Here is a 15,764-nt window from a genome sequence, read left to right as displayed (position 1 = left end):
TTTTAATGGGACGATTATTACCCTGTTTGGAAGCCTGCCCCTCGAAATGCTAGGCTCGCGAGGTGGCGCTGGGTTGGGTCCCAGCCGCTTGGATGTTTTCTGTAGCAGAGAGAGGGCAGCCTTGGCCGTGGGGATGTGTCACTCAACAGAGGGAAAAGAGAAGGGTGATGGAGAGTGGGAGAAAAGAGAAGTCACACACACCCGCGCACTCCGCATCTGACAGCCCCTGATTTGTTCATGCTGGAGTTGTTTGGCCCCACCCCACCATTCGCCAACTGGAGATCTTAGCCTTGAGATAAGGCTTTTCGGAGCCTCCGTTTTCCCCATCTGTAAAGTGGCAACAGTAATAGTACCTACCTTATATTAAATAAGACCGTACTGTAATGCCCTGAGCACAGTGTCCGGCATATTGTCCGCATCTAATAAATACAGGCTACTGGGGGTGTCTGGGCGGTTCAGTTGCTTGAGCTTAGCTCAGCAACGTCTTGACCTTGCTCAAGACCTTGACCTGCTCAGCTCAGGTCTTGACCTCCAGGTCATGAGTTCAAGCCCCACGTCGGACTCCACACTGGGCATGAAGCCTACTTAAGAAAAAATGTTGACTACTAATATTCTAAAGTAGATCTTGTAAGCTAAACAGTGTGCTTTGAAGAATGTTGGAGGGCCCACACCCTCAATGATACATGATTCCCCTATTGTGAGTTGGCTGTTCCATCGCTGATGTTAAGTGTTGTCCAGAAAAAGCAAAGCCTTGGGGAGAGTAAATAACACCCTCTTCACAGTTCAGTAAAAATGAGTTTTTAATTTTAACCTTTACTAAACACTTATATAGTGCTTCCTTTGTACGAGGCGCTGTTCTAAGTCCTTAGACCTGTTGACTCATTGAACCCTTCTAACAACCGTATGTCATAGGACGGGTCCTGTATTTTGGATGAACAAATGGAGGTGGGGTATTTAAAGAGCTTCTCCAAGGTCACATAGCTGTCTGTGCTCATTAGCATTATGTCACTACTGGGCACTTGGGACGAAAGAGAGAGAGAGAGAGAGAGAGGCAGGCTATTATGGGCTGAACTGTGTCTCCCCAAAATTCCTGTGTGGAAGCCCTAATCCTCAAGACCTCAGAATGATTCTATTAGGTGACAAGGTCTTTAAAGAGGTAATTAAGGTTAAATTAGGTCATAAGGATGGGGCCCTAATCCAATATGACTAGTGTCCTTATAAAAAGAGGGAGAGGGGCACCTGGGTGGCTCTGTTGGTTAAGCATCCAGCTCTTGATTTCAGCTCAGGTCGTGATCCCACGGTTCGTGAGATCGAGCCCTGGTCCATTTCCACAATAACAGCGCCGAGGCTGCTTGGGATTCTCTCTTTTCCTCTGTCTCTCTCTCTCTCTCTCTCTCTGCCCCTCCCCTGCTTGTGCTCTCTCTCTCTCTCAAAATAAATAAATAAACTTAAAAAAGATGGGGCGATACCAGGGGTGCAAAGGGATGGCCATCTGCAAGCCGAGGAGAGAGGCTTCAAGAGAAATCACCCCTTCCAGCCCCTCGAGAGATTTATTATTATCTGAGAAAATAAATGTCTGTGGTTTAAGCTACCCAGTGTGTAGCACTTTGTTGTGGCGGCCCTAGCAAATGAAGACAGAGACCACGAGAGGGAAAGAATGTCCCAAAAGGGAAGGTGGAAGCAGGTACTTACCAGACCGTGGCCGCACATGTTCCCGGGTTCTTGCAAAGGACTGAGTTCTAGGACTGCGTACACGCTCCCTTCTTCCTCGTCCTGTTGGAGACGTTTAAGGGAGGAGAGGTTTTAGGGATGATTTGAGAAATGCTTCGTGAAATCCAGTTGGCACCTTTAATCCGAGGAACCTTTCCCCGTCAGTTGCAAGGATGTGCCAGCTATCTCTCCTAAAGAAATAGGACAGATTTTTCTTGTCCATGAAGGTTTCCTACGGTGTCCCAGTGCTGAGAGCTGGGCTTAGCACAAAATAGGTATTCAGTAAACATTCGCTGAAAGAGAGATTCAATGGGTGAATGAATGATAAGCATCCTGATTTGTCTCTCTCTCAAAACGTACACGATATAGAATTATCATCGATAACATACGAAAATGTCCTGCTCCACATCATTCCCTCACCTCCTACAGAATCAATACTCAAGTGTTTTGAGCAGGAAGGGGAAGGGTATATATATTTTTTTAATGAAAGCAATAATTACCTATCCTGGTGTTTGAGACTGAGTGAGCCTTACCTTATGGTGTTTTAATTCGTGTGGCTTGGTGAAGTGGTAAATGAATGAACAGCTGTTGCCTCCTCCAAACAGCTGTGTTTCCTGAAGCCATGTATTAATGCCAGGGCCAGATTCGATGCCAGGAGTCGGCTTGGTGAACAACGGAGTTCTTGAATCAAAGTCAGAGTTATAGCAGAGTGGCTTGACGCTCTGAGCCAGAGAGATCCGAGTTTGAACCCTAGCCTCACCATCCAATAGCTAGCTACCTTGGGCATATTGTTCACCTCTTTGAGCCTCCACTTTCCCATCTGTAAAATAGGAATAAGCATAGTGTCTGCCTCATTGGGTTGCTGCGAGGATTGAAAGAGAGAATTAGTGAGTGGTTAGCAAAGTGTTTGGCACTCAATAAATATTAGTGATGGTCCTTGTTATTCTATCGGGAATATTAAGCATCCATTTAAGAAAAAGAACTGGGACCCTGACCCAAACCCATTGGGAAAACAAGAGGATTCCGATTTCAGTGAGTCCAATATTCAATTACATTACAGTTATTCCCAGGAAAGTTCCCTCCCCTTAATAGACCCAGAGCAGGACAGCTATCATCTCTCAAATTTATACTATTCCGCCCTCCGATACCTGAAAAGATGGGGGTAACGCCTTCTCCAGGGATCTCCTAATGATTCATTTGCTACCTCTCCCTTAAGGATCTTTTTGTTGTAAGTAAAGAGGGAACAGCGACGGATGTCCACAGCAGGGGAGAAAAAAAAAACTAACCAGCCCATAATTATAGTCTCATCAATACTTTAAGTGTAAAGGGTAAACCTCACTTAAATAAAAACTAATGCCTTGATTACTGGAGTCACGAAAGATAGGGTTGATTAAAGCAGCATTCCTGCTGTGAAAATTCAGACATATTGTCCTTTGCTCAGGCAATAATCACTTTATTGAAGGCAACCGAGCTTAGTTTAAACAAGTGAATTGCTAGACTTGAAATTACACTGTTGAGAGGGTAAATGAGGATAAATGCTGGAGAACAATTTGGCGAACGTGGAAGAGCTGAACGTGCACCTGCCCTATGACCAGGTGATTCCATTTCTAACTATTTCTAGATCAGTGCTTCTCAACTAAGAACAATTTTGCTCCCCGGGAGACATTTGGCAATGTCTGGAGACGTATTTTGGTTATCAAAACTGAAGGGTGCTATTGGGCGCCTGGGTGGCTCAGTCGGTTAAGCGTCTGACTCTCGATTTCCGCTCAGGGCATGATCTCGAGGTTTGTGGGTTCGAGCCCTGCATCGGGCTCTGCGCTGATGGCACGGAGCCTGCTTGGGATCCTGCCCCTCCCCCGCTTGTGTGCGCTCCTCTCTCTCGCTCTCTCTCTCTCTCTCAAAATAAATAAATAAACTTAAAAAAAAAAAAAAAAACTGAAGTGTGCTACTAGGATCTAATGCCTAAAAGCTAGGGATGCTGCTTAACATCCAACAATGCACAGACAACAAATACTTATCTGTCCTAAAAGGTCAATAGTGCTGAGCGTGAGAAACCCTGCTCTAGATATATCAGTATGCATTTGCTGCAAGTAACAGAAAGTCTGACTGGTAGAGTCTTAAATCATAAGGATTTTTATTCTTTGCTTAACAAAAGTCCAGAGCAGGGCTTGGCAAACTATGGTAATGTGGACCAGTCAGCTCACTGCCTGTTTCTGTAATAATTTCATTTGAACACAACCATGCTTGTTCATTTATGCATTATTTCTGGCTGCTTTTGTGCTATAACAGCAGAGTTAAATAGTTGCAACAGAAATCGTATGGCCTGCAAAGTCTAAAATATTACCCTCTATCTGGCCCTTTATAGAAAAAGTGTGTCGACCCCTGATCCAGAGAAAGGCAAGCTCAGGGTTGGGTTTGTAGTGCAAGTTTTCATTAAGGATCAGGCTATGCCTATACTTCTGCTCCGTCACCCTTAGAATGTTGGTTTTAGTCCTCAGGCTTATTTGTCTCGTGGCAGCAAGATGGCTGCCACAGATCCAGATATCACATGTGTACCGGGTTGAATAGTGTCTTCACAAGTTCTCACAAATTCATCTCCATCTAGAAGCTGCGAATTCAACCTTCTTGGAAGATAGGTTCTTTGCAAATGTAAACAAGTTAAAATGAGGTCGTACGGAATTAGGGCAGGTCCTAACCCAATGACTGGCTTCCTTGTAAAAAGATGGAAATTTGGGAAATGGCTATGTAAAAATGGAGGCAGAGAGTGGAGTGATGCTGGCACAAATCAAGGAATACCAAGGAATGCTGGAAACCACCAGAAGCTAGGAGACAAGCAAGGAAAGATTCTTCCCTGGAGACTTGGGAGGCATCGTGTACTCTCATGATCCAAAATGGCCCCTTGAATTCCCACAACACTTCTACATTCCCAGAATTACCACTTAACACTTTCACATACATTTTATTGACCAGAATAACAATCACATGGCCACATCTAGCTACATGGGATGCTGGGAATTGTAGTCTTTTAGCTAGGCAGCCATGTGCCTAGCTAATATATGAGTTGTGTTACTAAAAAGGAAGGGAAGAACAGATGGTCAGTTAAGGTCTTTGCCTCGCCATCATTGCCTTAGACCAGGGGTTGGCAACCTATGGCCTGCAGGCCAAATTCAGTCTTCCGTCTGTTTTTCTTTTTTTAATGAAATGTGTATTGAATAATTATAGATTCACGTGTAATTATAGAAATAATATAGGCAAAACCCCTCTACACTTTGCCCAGTATCCACCAAAGGTAAGGATATATGGCAAAATTCTAGTATAATACCATAGCCAGGATATGGACATTGATGTGATCCGCTGATCTTATTCAGATTTCCCGTTTTACTTGCACTTGTGTGTTTGTATATGTGTGCACATAAGTTCTGTACAATTTAATCACCTGTGCAGGTTCATGTATCCATCGTTATCGTAAAGCTACAGGTTCCGTGGTATGGATGTGCCGTAATTTGTTAAATTATTTACTCATCAAAGAACATCTGGGTTGTTTCCAGTTTGAGGCTCTGGGAAATAAAATTACTATGAGCATTCACATACAGGTGTTTGTGTGAATATAAGTTTTCATTTTCCTGGGATAAATGCCCAGGAATCCAATTATCGGGTCATGTGATAGTTGTATATCTAGTTTTCTAAGAATCCACCAAACTGTTTCCAGCATAGGGGGGCCATTTTATATGCCCACCAGCAATGGATGAGTGATCTCAGTTTCTCTGCATCCTCTCCAGCATTTGGTGTTGTCACTATTTTGTGTTTTAGCCATGCCGACAGGTGTGTGGTGATATCGCATTGTGGTTTTAATTTGCTTTTGCCTAATGGCAAATGATGTTACCCATTTTTACATATGCCTATCTGCTATTTGTATATCTTCATTGGTGACTTCATCTATTTTTGTCAATAAAGTTTTATTGGAACACACTCAACCGTTGATATATCATCCGTGTCTGTTCTTACACTCTAACAGCGGAATTAAGCACGTGTGACGGAAGCTGTATGACCTGTGAGCCTAAAATATTTACTTTTTTGCCTTTTACCGGACGGTCTTGCCAAACTCTGCCTTAGACAAATTATGATTTATTCCTTGTGGCTGGGCACAGAATATTCAAGCAAAATCAGGACTTTATTGGCAAGGAAGAAGGAAGAAATGATGGTATTTGCTGCGCTAAATAAGCCCACCAGCGGAGCTCAAATATGTTCATGCAGCGTTGTTTGAAATAAACAAAATTTAGAAGAAACAAAAATATCCCCAAAAGGAGAGTGGGTAAATGAAATGTGATAGATTCATGCTTACGGATATTGAATACTTGTACGCACAGACTAGATGTATAGATAGATGTATTTGAAAAACAATCTTGGGTATCACTCTCAACACTTAAGAAATGCCAAGGGTTTGGGGAGCTGTAAGGCAGGAACCATGGAGGAAGACCAAATATATATTAGAAATCTATTTTGATCATCTCAATGACAAAATATAATTTTTTCACAGAAATCACAATATCACAGTGGTGCCTGGGTGGCTCAGTCGGTTAAGCGTCCAACTTTGGCTCAGGTCATGATCTCACTGTTTATGGGTTCGAGCCCCACATCAGGCTCTGTGCTGACAGCTTGGAGCCTGCTTCGGATTCTGTGTCTTCCTCTCTCTCTCTGCCCCTCCCCCGCTCCTGCTCACTCTCTCTGTCTCTCTGTCTCTCTCTCACAAATAAATAAACATTTAAAAAATAAACCACAATATCACAGTCATGCTGTATAATTCTTTTTATACATTGTTGGATTTGATTTGCTAACATTTTGTTGAGGACTTTTTTCTCTATGTTCATGAGAGAGAAATTAATCTGTACTTTTCTTTTCTGGTGGTGACTTTGTCTGGTTTTGGTATTAGGGTAATGCTGGCCTCACAAAAAAATTAAAAAGTATTCCTTCTCCTCTGCGTCTATCCTCTGAAATAGATTGGGGAGAATTGGTATAATTTATTCCTCAAGTGTATGGTAGAATTCACCAGTGATCCCATCTGGACCTGGTGCTTTCTGTTCTGGAAGGTTATTCATTATTGATTCAATTTCTTTAATAGACACAGGTCTATTCAGATCATCTATTTCTTCTTGTATGAGTTTTGGCAGATGGTACCTTTCAAGGAATTGGTCCTTCTCATGTATTATCAAATTTGTGGGCATAAAGTTGTTCATAATACTCCTTTATATCTCCATGGGATCTGTAATGATATCCCCTATCGTTTTTGATATTAGTAATTCACACCTTCTCTTTTTTCTTAGTTGGCTTGATTAGAGGCTTAACAATGTTATTGATCTTTTCAAAGCATCAGCTTTGGATATCATCAATTTTCTCTATTGATTTCCTGTTCTCAATTTCACTCAATTCTGTTCTAATTCTTATTATTTATTTTTCTTCTGCTTACTTAATTTAATTTGCTCTTCGTTTTCTAGTTTCCTAAGGTGGAAATTTAGATTATGGATGTTATAGCTTTTTTCTTTTCTAATCTATGTATTCAATGCTATTAATTTTCCTCTCAGCACTGTTTTCCCTGCACCCCACAAATTTTGATAAGTTGACTTTTTATTTAGTTCAAAACATTTTAAATTTTTTCTTGAGATTTCTTCTTCATGTGCTATTTAGAAGTGTGTTTAATCTTCACACATTTTGGGGATTTTCCAACTATCTTTCTGTTATTGATTTTATTTTAATTCCATTTAATTTTAATTCCATTGTAGTCTGAAAACAGATATTGTATACTATCTATTCTTTACAGTTCTAAAGGTGTTTTTTTATGGCCCAGAGTGTGGTCTGTCTTGGTGAAAGTTTCAGATAAGGTTGAAAAGGATGTATATTCTGCTGTCGTTGGATGAAGTTGTCTATAAATGTCAGTTACATCCAGTTGACTGATGGTGTTGTTGAGTTCAGTTATGTCCTTACGATTTTATGCCTGCTGATTTCTGTTTCTAATAGAGGGGTCTTGACATCTCCAACTATGGTAGTGGATTCATCTATTTCTCCTTGCAATTCTATTGATTTTTGCCATGCATAGTTTGAGGCTGTCAAATACAAGGCACCTGCAAGTTAAGGATTGTCACCTTCTTGGAGAATTGACCCCTTTATCATTATACATAATGCCCCCTGTATCCCTGATAACTTTTTTCCTCTGAAGTCTGCTCTGTCTGACATTAATATAGCTACTCCTGTTTTCTTCTGAGTGGTGCTAACATGGCATATTTTTCTCCACCCATTTACTTTTAATCTAGTGTGTCTATATTTAAAGTGGGCTTCTTGTAGACAATGTATAGGTGGGTCTTGTTTTTTTAAATCCACTATGATAATTTCTGTCTTTTAATTAGTGCATTTGGACCATTGATGTTCAAAGCAATTATTGATATAGTTGGGTTGAAAGCTACTGTATTTGTTACTATTTCCTATTGGCTGCCCTTTTTCTTTGTTCTAGCTTTGTCTTCCACTCTTTCCGCCTTTTGTGGTTTTCACTGTTTGTTGTGTATTTCCATTTTCTCTCTTTTCTTAGTCTATCAGTTACACACCTTTTAAAACTGTTTTTAGTGCTCGAGTTAGAGTTTTCAATACACATTCACAACTAATCCAAGCCCACTCTCAGATAACAGTATACCACTTTGTGGTGACGTGAGTACCCTATCATAACAGAGTAACCCTAATTCCTCCTTCCCATCCTTGTATCATTGCTGTCGTTCCACTATATATAAACACACATAGGTATATATACATAAGATATATATATATATATATATATATATATATATATATATATATGTAAGCATTCATACATAATTGAATACATTGTTGTTATTATTTTGAACAAACTTATCCGTTAGATCAATTAGGAATAAGAAAAATAGTATTTTTGTTTTACTTAAACATTTTTTAATTATTTATTTATTTTAGAGAGAGACAGGGTGTGAGCAGGGGAGGGGCAGAGAGAGAGGGAGACACAGAATCAGGCTCCAGGCTCCAGGCTCTGAGCAAGCTGTCAGCACAGAGCCCGACGAGACTCGAACCCACAGACTGGGAGATCATGACCTGAGCCGAAGTCGGACGCTTAACCGACTGTGTCACCCAGATGCCCCCAAAATAGTTTTTATTTTGCCATCACTTACTCCTTTGATGCTCTTCCTTTTTTTCTGTCTATCTCAGTTTCTGACCTGTTATCATTTTCCTGCTCCCTAAACACCTTTCGATGTTTCTTGCAGCACAGACTTACTGGCACAAAATCTCCCAAGTTTTGTTTGCCTGAGAAAGTCTTTATTTCTCTTCACTTTGGAAGGATAATTTTGTAGGGAACGGAATTCTAGGTTGATGGATTCTTTTCCTCTCAATGTATCCAATATTCCACTTGTTCTATTATTCAATACAGTCTACTTCCTTCTTGTTTGCATGGTTTCTGGGAAGTCAGATGTAATTCTTTGTTACTCTCTAGGTAAGGTATATTTTTCTCCCGCTCTGGCTTCTTTCAGGATTTTTTCCCTTTATTTTTGATTTTCTGTAGTTTGAAAGGGATACCTCTAGGTATAGATTTGGGGGCTTTTTTTTTTTTTTTTTTTTTCCTGCTTGGAGTTCTCCCAGCTTCCTGGAGCTGTGGTTTGATGTCTGACATTAATCTGGGGGAACATCCTCAGTCATCATTGTTTCAAACATTTCTTCTGTTCTTTACTCTTTTCATTCCTCCCGGTGTTCCCATGATGCATATGTTACACCTTTTGTAGTGCCCCCACGGTCTTTTGATCTTCTGTTCTGTGTTTTCTCAGTCTTTGTTTTCTTTCCTTTTCAGTTTTGGAAGTTTCTGTTGAGAGACCGCCCCCCCCCCCCCCAAGCTCAGAGGGTTTTTCCTCAGCTGTGCCCCATCTACTAATAAGCCCATCAAAGACATTCTCCATTTCCGTTTCCGTTTTCGATCTCTAGCATTTCTTTTCGGTTCTTTCCTAGGATTGCCAGCTCCCTGCGTTCATTGCCCATCCGCTCTGGTGCGCTGTCTGCTTTATCCGAAGGCTTTGTAGCGCATGAACCCTTGCTGTTTTAAGCTCCTGGTCAGATAATTCCAGCATCTCTGCCATGTCTGGGCCTGATGATTGTTTCAGCTCTGCAAATTGTGTGTGTGCGTGTCTCATTTAGTATGCTTTATGGTGTCTTCTTGATAGTATCACGTACCGTACCAAGTAAAAGGAACTGCTGTAAATAGACCTTTGGTAATATGGTGGTGAGGTGGGTGTGGGAGGCAGGAGCATTCCATACTCCTGTGATCAGGGCCATCTTTAAGTGGACCTCTACCTATATAACACGAATTTCGTGTGTTTCTTAGTTTTTTCTTTCCCCTGCGGTGGGACAGGATGGCTGGAGTGGGCTGGAATTTCCTTCTCCCGTGGGGAAGGCTGGAGCTAACTGGATTTGGGTATTTCCCTTTCCCAGATCAGTTAGGCTCTGATAATACTCCAGCAGGTTAGGCTCTTGTTAACTAGCTTCTCCTGAGGGCAGGTCTTGTTAAGAAGAACAGAGTAGTGTTGCAAAGATGATTCTTTCCTTCCTCTCCGCAAAAGGAGACTTTTCCCCCCACCCACCTATCTGTTGTGAGAGGAGGAAGCAAGAGGAGACTTTTCCCCCCACCCACCTATCTGTTGTGAGAACTGGCTCAAGCTCCTGGAGGAAAAACTCCAAAAAGGTTGGGCCCCTTCTGTGACTACGTTCCTCTGGAGCTTTTCACGCTCAGCCTTGTCCTCGCTCCCCCGGCATTGGTTTCAACTTGTGAGTCTGCTTTGGTAAGCTGAGACTCCCTGTATTTGTCTGTTTCCACTCTTGGGGCCAGTGAGTTTTCTCTGCGTCCTCACCTCTGCTACAGATCCAAGAAGAGTTGACAATTTTTCAGTCTGTTCAGGTTTTTACTTGATGTTAGGACAGAGTAGAGACTTCCAAGCTCCTAACACGCAGAAGTGAAAGTCAACCTAAAATATCTTAAGTAATACAGAACCTAACTCAGTCTGGAGAAGGAGGAAGAAGGAGAGGAAGGCTTCTCGGAGGAAGTGTCCTCTAAAACAAAACCTGGCAGGAGTTAGGCAAGTGTCAGCGACAGGGGATGAGAGTTTCAGGCAAGAGAGAGCACAAGGTAGTGGGAGGCTGGAAGGGTCTGAGATGATCAGAGCTTAGAGACGGAAGGGAAGGTGTCCAGAGATCGGGCTGCAGAGATGGGCTAGAGTCAGATTGCAGGAGGTCTTAGATGGCATTGTCCTTGGAGAAATCTTGTGAAACCAGACATTAAGATTCACAACAATGACACATCTCCAAAGAATGCAGGCACATTATAGACATTCCTGACTTCACCCTCATGACAGCTCCTGAGATGTCCATCTGCAAAGTGCTTTGAAGGAATCCTCAGCCTCTTAGGGCACTTTGCTGCTGTTAAGTGCTCATATAAATCGTAACTTATTGGCTCAAATGTTTGATTTCCTATTTTTCTTTCCATTTGTGTGTCACCTGTAATTAGAGTTCCAAAGTGCTCCGTGCACCAAAGTGCTCAGAGTGATTTTTCTATTGAAACAGAAAGGAGAGGAGGCTCCTTTCTTTAGCACAGTGGGAAGTGGAATAGACCAGGCAACTCCTTCTATCTCCTGTGCAAGCACTTGGGGCGAGATTTATGAGGCTTATAGTGACATCTCTCACTTCCTTCTTATAGGAGTGAATTCATCTTTCTCTCTGCTGCTGTGTGTGTGTGTGTGTGTGTGTGTGTGTGTGCGTGCATATCTTTATTGTAGCCTCATCAGTAACACAAGTTTTTATTGAGCATTTACCATGTGTGGTCACAAACCTCAGAAATACCTTCTGCCCTCTCCTAGCTCCATCATTCATGGATTCATTTGTTTATTCATTCATTCCTTCAACCAATGAACCAACATTTTTTTAATGTTTATTTATTTATTTTTTTAATGTTTATTTTTGACAGAGAGAGAGAGAGAGAGACAGAGCATGAGCGGGGGAGAGGCAGACAGAGAGGGAGACACAGAATCAGAAGCAGGCTCCAGGCTCTGAGCTAGCTGTCAGCACAGAGTCCGACACGGGGCTCGAACGCACAGACCGGGAGATCATGCCCTGAGCCGAAGTCGGACGCTCAACCGACTGAGCCACCCAGGCACCCCATGAACCAACAATTATTGAGCACATCCTAGGAACCAGGCTTTGTGCTAGGAACGAACAACTGGACGTGGTTCCCACTCTCAGGGAGACTATATTCTGATGGGAGAGATGTACAAACATGTAAATAATAAAACAACCCATTAAGGTAAGGGCCAATTTCAGGGATAGAGAAACTTGTGTGTGGATGTGTTACTTGGATGAGGCACACAGGGACAGCTTGTCTGAGGAGGTCACCTTTAAGCTGAGAGCTGAAGGGCAAAGCCACACCGAGGAGTGATGTGGAAAGAGTATTTGAGAAGACAGAAGTATGTGTAAAGGCCCTGGGGGTGGAAAAAGGCTTACCTTCTTCAGACCACAAACAGGTTTAAATGGGAAGGTGTAAAATACACAGCAAGCCCTCATACACTACTGGTAGGAATGTAAAATAGTGCATCCACTTTGAAAAAACCGCATGGGAGTTTCTCAAATGATTAAACACGATTTTAAAGGACTTAACCCAATAAGGGCGCCTGGCTGGCTCAGCCTGAGGATTCTATGCTACTTCTTGATCTTGGGGTCGTGAGTTCAAGCTGCACACTGGGTATAGAGAGTACTTAACATGGATAAGTAAATTAAAACTTAAAAAAAAATTTTTAATGACTTAACCTAACAGTCCAAGGGTATAGCCAAGAAAAATGAAAACACGTGCCTACACAAACACCTGGAATGAATGTTCGTAGCAGCATATTCACAATCGCCAATGGGTAGAAGCAACCCAGATGTCCGTGAATGGATGAATGAATAAATAAAATGTGGTCTATGCATACAATGAAATATTATTCCACCATTAAAAGGAACGGCGTGCTAATAGACGCTACAACATGGTTGAACCTCAAAACCATGATGCTCTGAATGAAACCAGTTGCAAAGGACCACACATCATATGATTCCATTTATGTGAAATGTCCAGAAGAGAGAAATCTATATAGAAAGTGGAATTATGCTTGGCTAGGAAAGATTGAGGGGTGATGGCCAAAGAAAGTGTTGTTTTTTTTTTTCTGGGGTGGTGAAAACATTCTAAAATGTAGTGATGGGGTGCCTCGGTGACTCAGTCAGAAAAGCATGTGACTCTTGATCTCTAGGTTGTGAGTTTGAGCCCCATGTTGGGTGTAGGGATTACTTAAAAGTAAAATTCTTTTTTTATTTTTTTTAAATTTGTTTTTTTTAACGTTTATTTATTTTTGAGACAGAGAGAGACAGAGCATGAACGGGGGAGGGTCAGAGAGAGGGAGACACAGAATCTGAAACAGGCTCCAGGCTCTGAGCTGTCAGCACAGAGCCCGACGCGGGGCTCGAACTCACGGACCGCGAGCTCGTGACCTGAGCCGAAGTCGGATGCTCAACCGACTGAGCCACCCAGGCGCCCCAAAAGTAAAATTCTTAAAAAAATAAAATGTAGTGATGGTTACACATATCTGTGAATATTCTAAAAGCCATTGAACTGCATGCTTCAGATGGGTGAATTGTACAGCATGTGAATTGTATCTCAATAAAGCTGTTTTCAAAAAGGATTTTTATTTGTTATTTTAAGAACATGGAGGCACCTCAGGGTGTTTTAAATGAGGGTGTCCTGATTTGACTCACTTTTACAAAAGTGGCAGCTGTGTGATTCATTGCCAGGATTGAGAATGGAGGTGGGGAGGGGTGCTTGGGTGGCTTAGTCAGTTGAGGGTCAGACTTCGGCTCAGGTCCTGATTTCATGGTTCGTGAGTTTGAGCCCTTCATTGGGCTGGCTGCTGTCAGGGTAGAGCCTGCTTTGGATCCCCTGTCCTCCTCTCTCTCTGCCCCTCCCCCACTTATTCTCTCTCTCTCTCTCTCTCTCTCTCTCACTCACTCAAAGAGTGAATAAACGTTTAAAAAAAAAAAAGAGGGGTGCCTGAGTGGCTCAGTCAGTTAAGCGTCCAACTTTGGCTCAGGTCATGATCTCATGGCTTCGAGCCCCATATCGGGCTCTGTGCTGACAGCTCAGAGCCTGGAGCCTGCTTTGGATTCTGTGTCTCCCTCTCTCTATGCCCCTTCCCCGCTCCTGCTCTCTCTCCCTCGATCTCTCTTTCTCTCTCTCTCTCTCTCAAAAATAAATAAACATTAAAAAAAATTAAAAGTAAAAAGAATGGAGGTGGGGAGACCAGTTAGGAGTGACTTCGGTGGTCCAGGTGCAATGTCAGGGTCTTGGACTTAGGGCTGCCAGATTTAGTGAATAACAATGCAGAACACCTAGTTAAATTTGAATTTCAGATAAGCAAAGGACTATTTTTAGTATAAGTATGCCCCCCCCACCCAAATATTGCATGGGGCATATTCATAATAAAAAGTTCTTTGCTGACCTCAAATTCAAATTCAAATTTTGCACCATCATACAAAAAAAATTCATTGTGTGTCTGGTATCCCAATTGAATCGGGCGTCCTGTATGTTATTGGGCAACCCTACCTGCACTAGGCTGGTGGGAGAGATGGAGAAAAGCAGACAGATTCAATATGTATTGTGAACGTACACTTGTCAGGCTTTGCTAATGTGAGAACCAGGTTCCTGGTTCTAAAGCACTGGGGTAGCAGTGTAGTTGGCCGAGATAGGAAAAACTTGATTGGAGTTGCGAAGAAACAAGTTGGGAGAAACGATTTGGAATTAAAAAATAATTTTGGGGTGCTCCTTTCCTTGGAGGAGTCAGGGTCAAAGTCAGGCTAAGAACAAGAGTATCTTCGTGTGCGTCCAGAGTGCGGCAGCTCCAGGAAAAACTCGTGCTTTGTCTTAGCACGCTGCTTCTTAAATGGGCAGACGAGGAGATCGGCTCTTGGAGCCTCAGAGTCTGAGTTGGAGTGAGAACACCCATCTCGCAAACCAACGTCACCACCTCTTCCTTGTGTGCCAGCGATGGCTGAGCGAAGCATCTCTGATGAGCTGAATTCCCAAGAGACAGAAAAGGGACCCAAAGACGGAACCTGCTCCTTCTCCGGGAGAAGGTAACGTTTCAGAGGGAGGGGCTTGGGAACCAGGCTGGGGAGATTAGGGGCAGATTGGAGGAGGCTTCAATAAAAGCAGGAGGGGATCGAGGAGAGAGCGAGAGAGATGGGGAGTGGTGTCCATATGGGACAACTTCCTTTTGAATGACTAAGTCTGTAGCTAGCAGCTGACACTGAATCCCGTCTGTGCAGCCTTTTAAAGAAAGGAATTATCCGTGGGGGGATTCTCAAGAACAAGCAAATTGTCTCTTGCTACAGATCGCTTTTCTTTTTTTAAAGACCAAAGTTTTATTTTTCTCCCACGGAGTTTTATATTTTGTTGATTATGAGGGCATAAAATAGCAATAAAGGGTAATAATGCCCATAGCGATACATCAGGGTCATTGTTGACTTTCAGAATGGCTGCATCTGAGGTTTTTGTTGATGTGTCTAAACAATACACTTTGAATCATAATTGTTGCCTTGTATCACTTTTCATGTTAATCTCCTGGTGTTCCTCACACACTAATGATCCCAAATGAGGTGTGATTCTCCAGTCCTGCTCACGAGAGGTAAGGAGGTATCCTAATGTAAGTTAAAGGGGGTTTTGGGGTGCCTGGGTGGCTCAGTCGGCTGAGCGTCTGACTTCGGCTCAGGTCATGATCTCGTGGTTCGTGAGTTCGAGCCCCATGTCGTGCTCTGTGCTGACAGCTCAGAGCCTGCTTCAGATTCTGTGTCCCCCTCTCTCTCCACCCCACCCCTGCTTGTGCTCTCTGTCTTTCAAAAATGAATAAACAGGGGCACCTGGGTGGCGCAGTCGGTTAAGCGTCCGACTTCAGCCAGGTCATGATCTCGCGGTCCGTGAGTTCGAG

At 42.7% G+C, this 15,764-nt stretch overlaps 1 protein-coding gene across 1 annotated transcript in view; it reads left to right on the top strand.

The window, feature by feature from the left end:
* The first annotated feature begins 14,800 nt into the window (after positions 1 to 14,800).
* The window catches only part of FBXW8 (F-box and WD repeat domain containing 8), a 125,986-nt gene continuing 125,022 nt past the window's right edge, over positions 14,801 to 15,764 (top strand). The window contains exon 1 of the mRNA XM_058691160.1: positions 14,801 to 14,913. The gene's annotated coding sequence lies outside the window, so the exon portion shown is untranslated. The remainder of the gene's footprint in view (positions 14,914 to 15,764) is intronic.

Source organism: Neofelis nebulosa, chromosome 11, assembly GCF_028018385.1.
Source record: "Neofelis nebulosa isolate mNeoNeb1 chromosome 11, mNeoNeb1.pri, whole genome shotgun sequence".
Classification (NCBI taxonomy): Eukaryota; Metazoa; Chordata; class Mammalia; order Carnivora; family Felidae; genus Neofelis; species Neofelis nebulosa.
The sequence above is the reverse complement of the archived record's forward strand: the minus strand, read 5'-3'. Positions and strand labels throughout refer to the sequence as shown.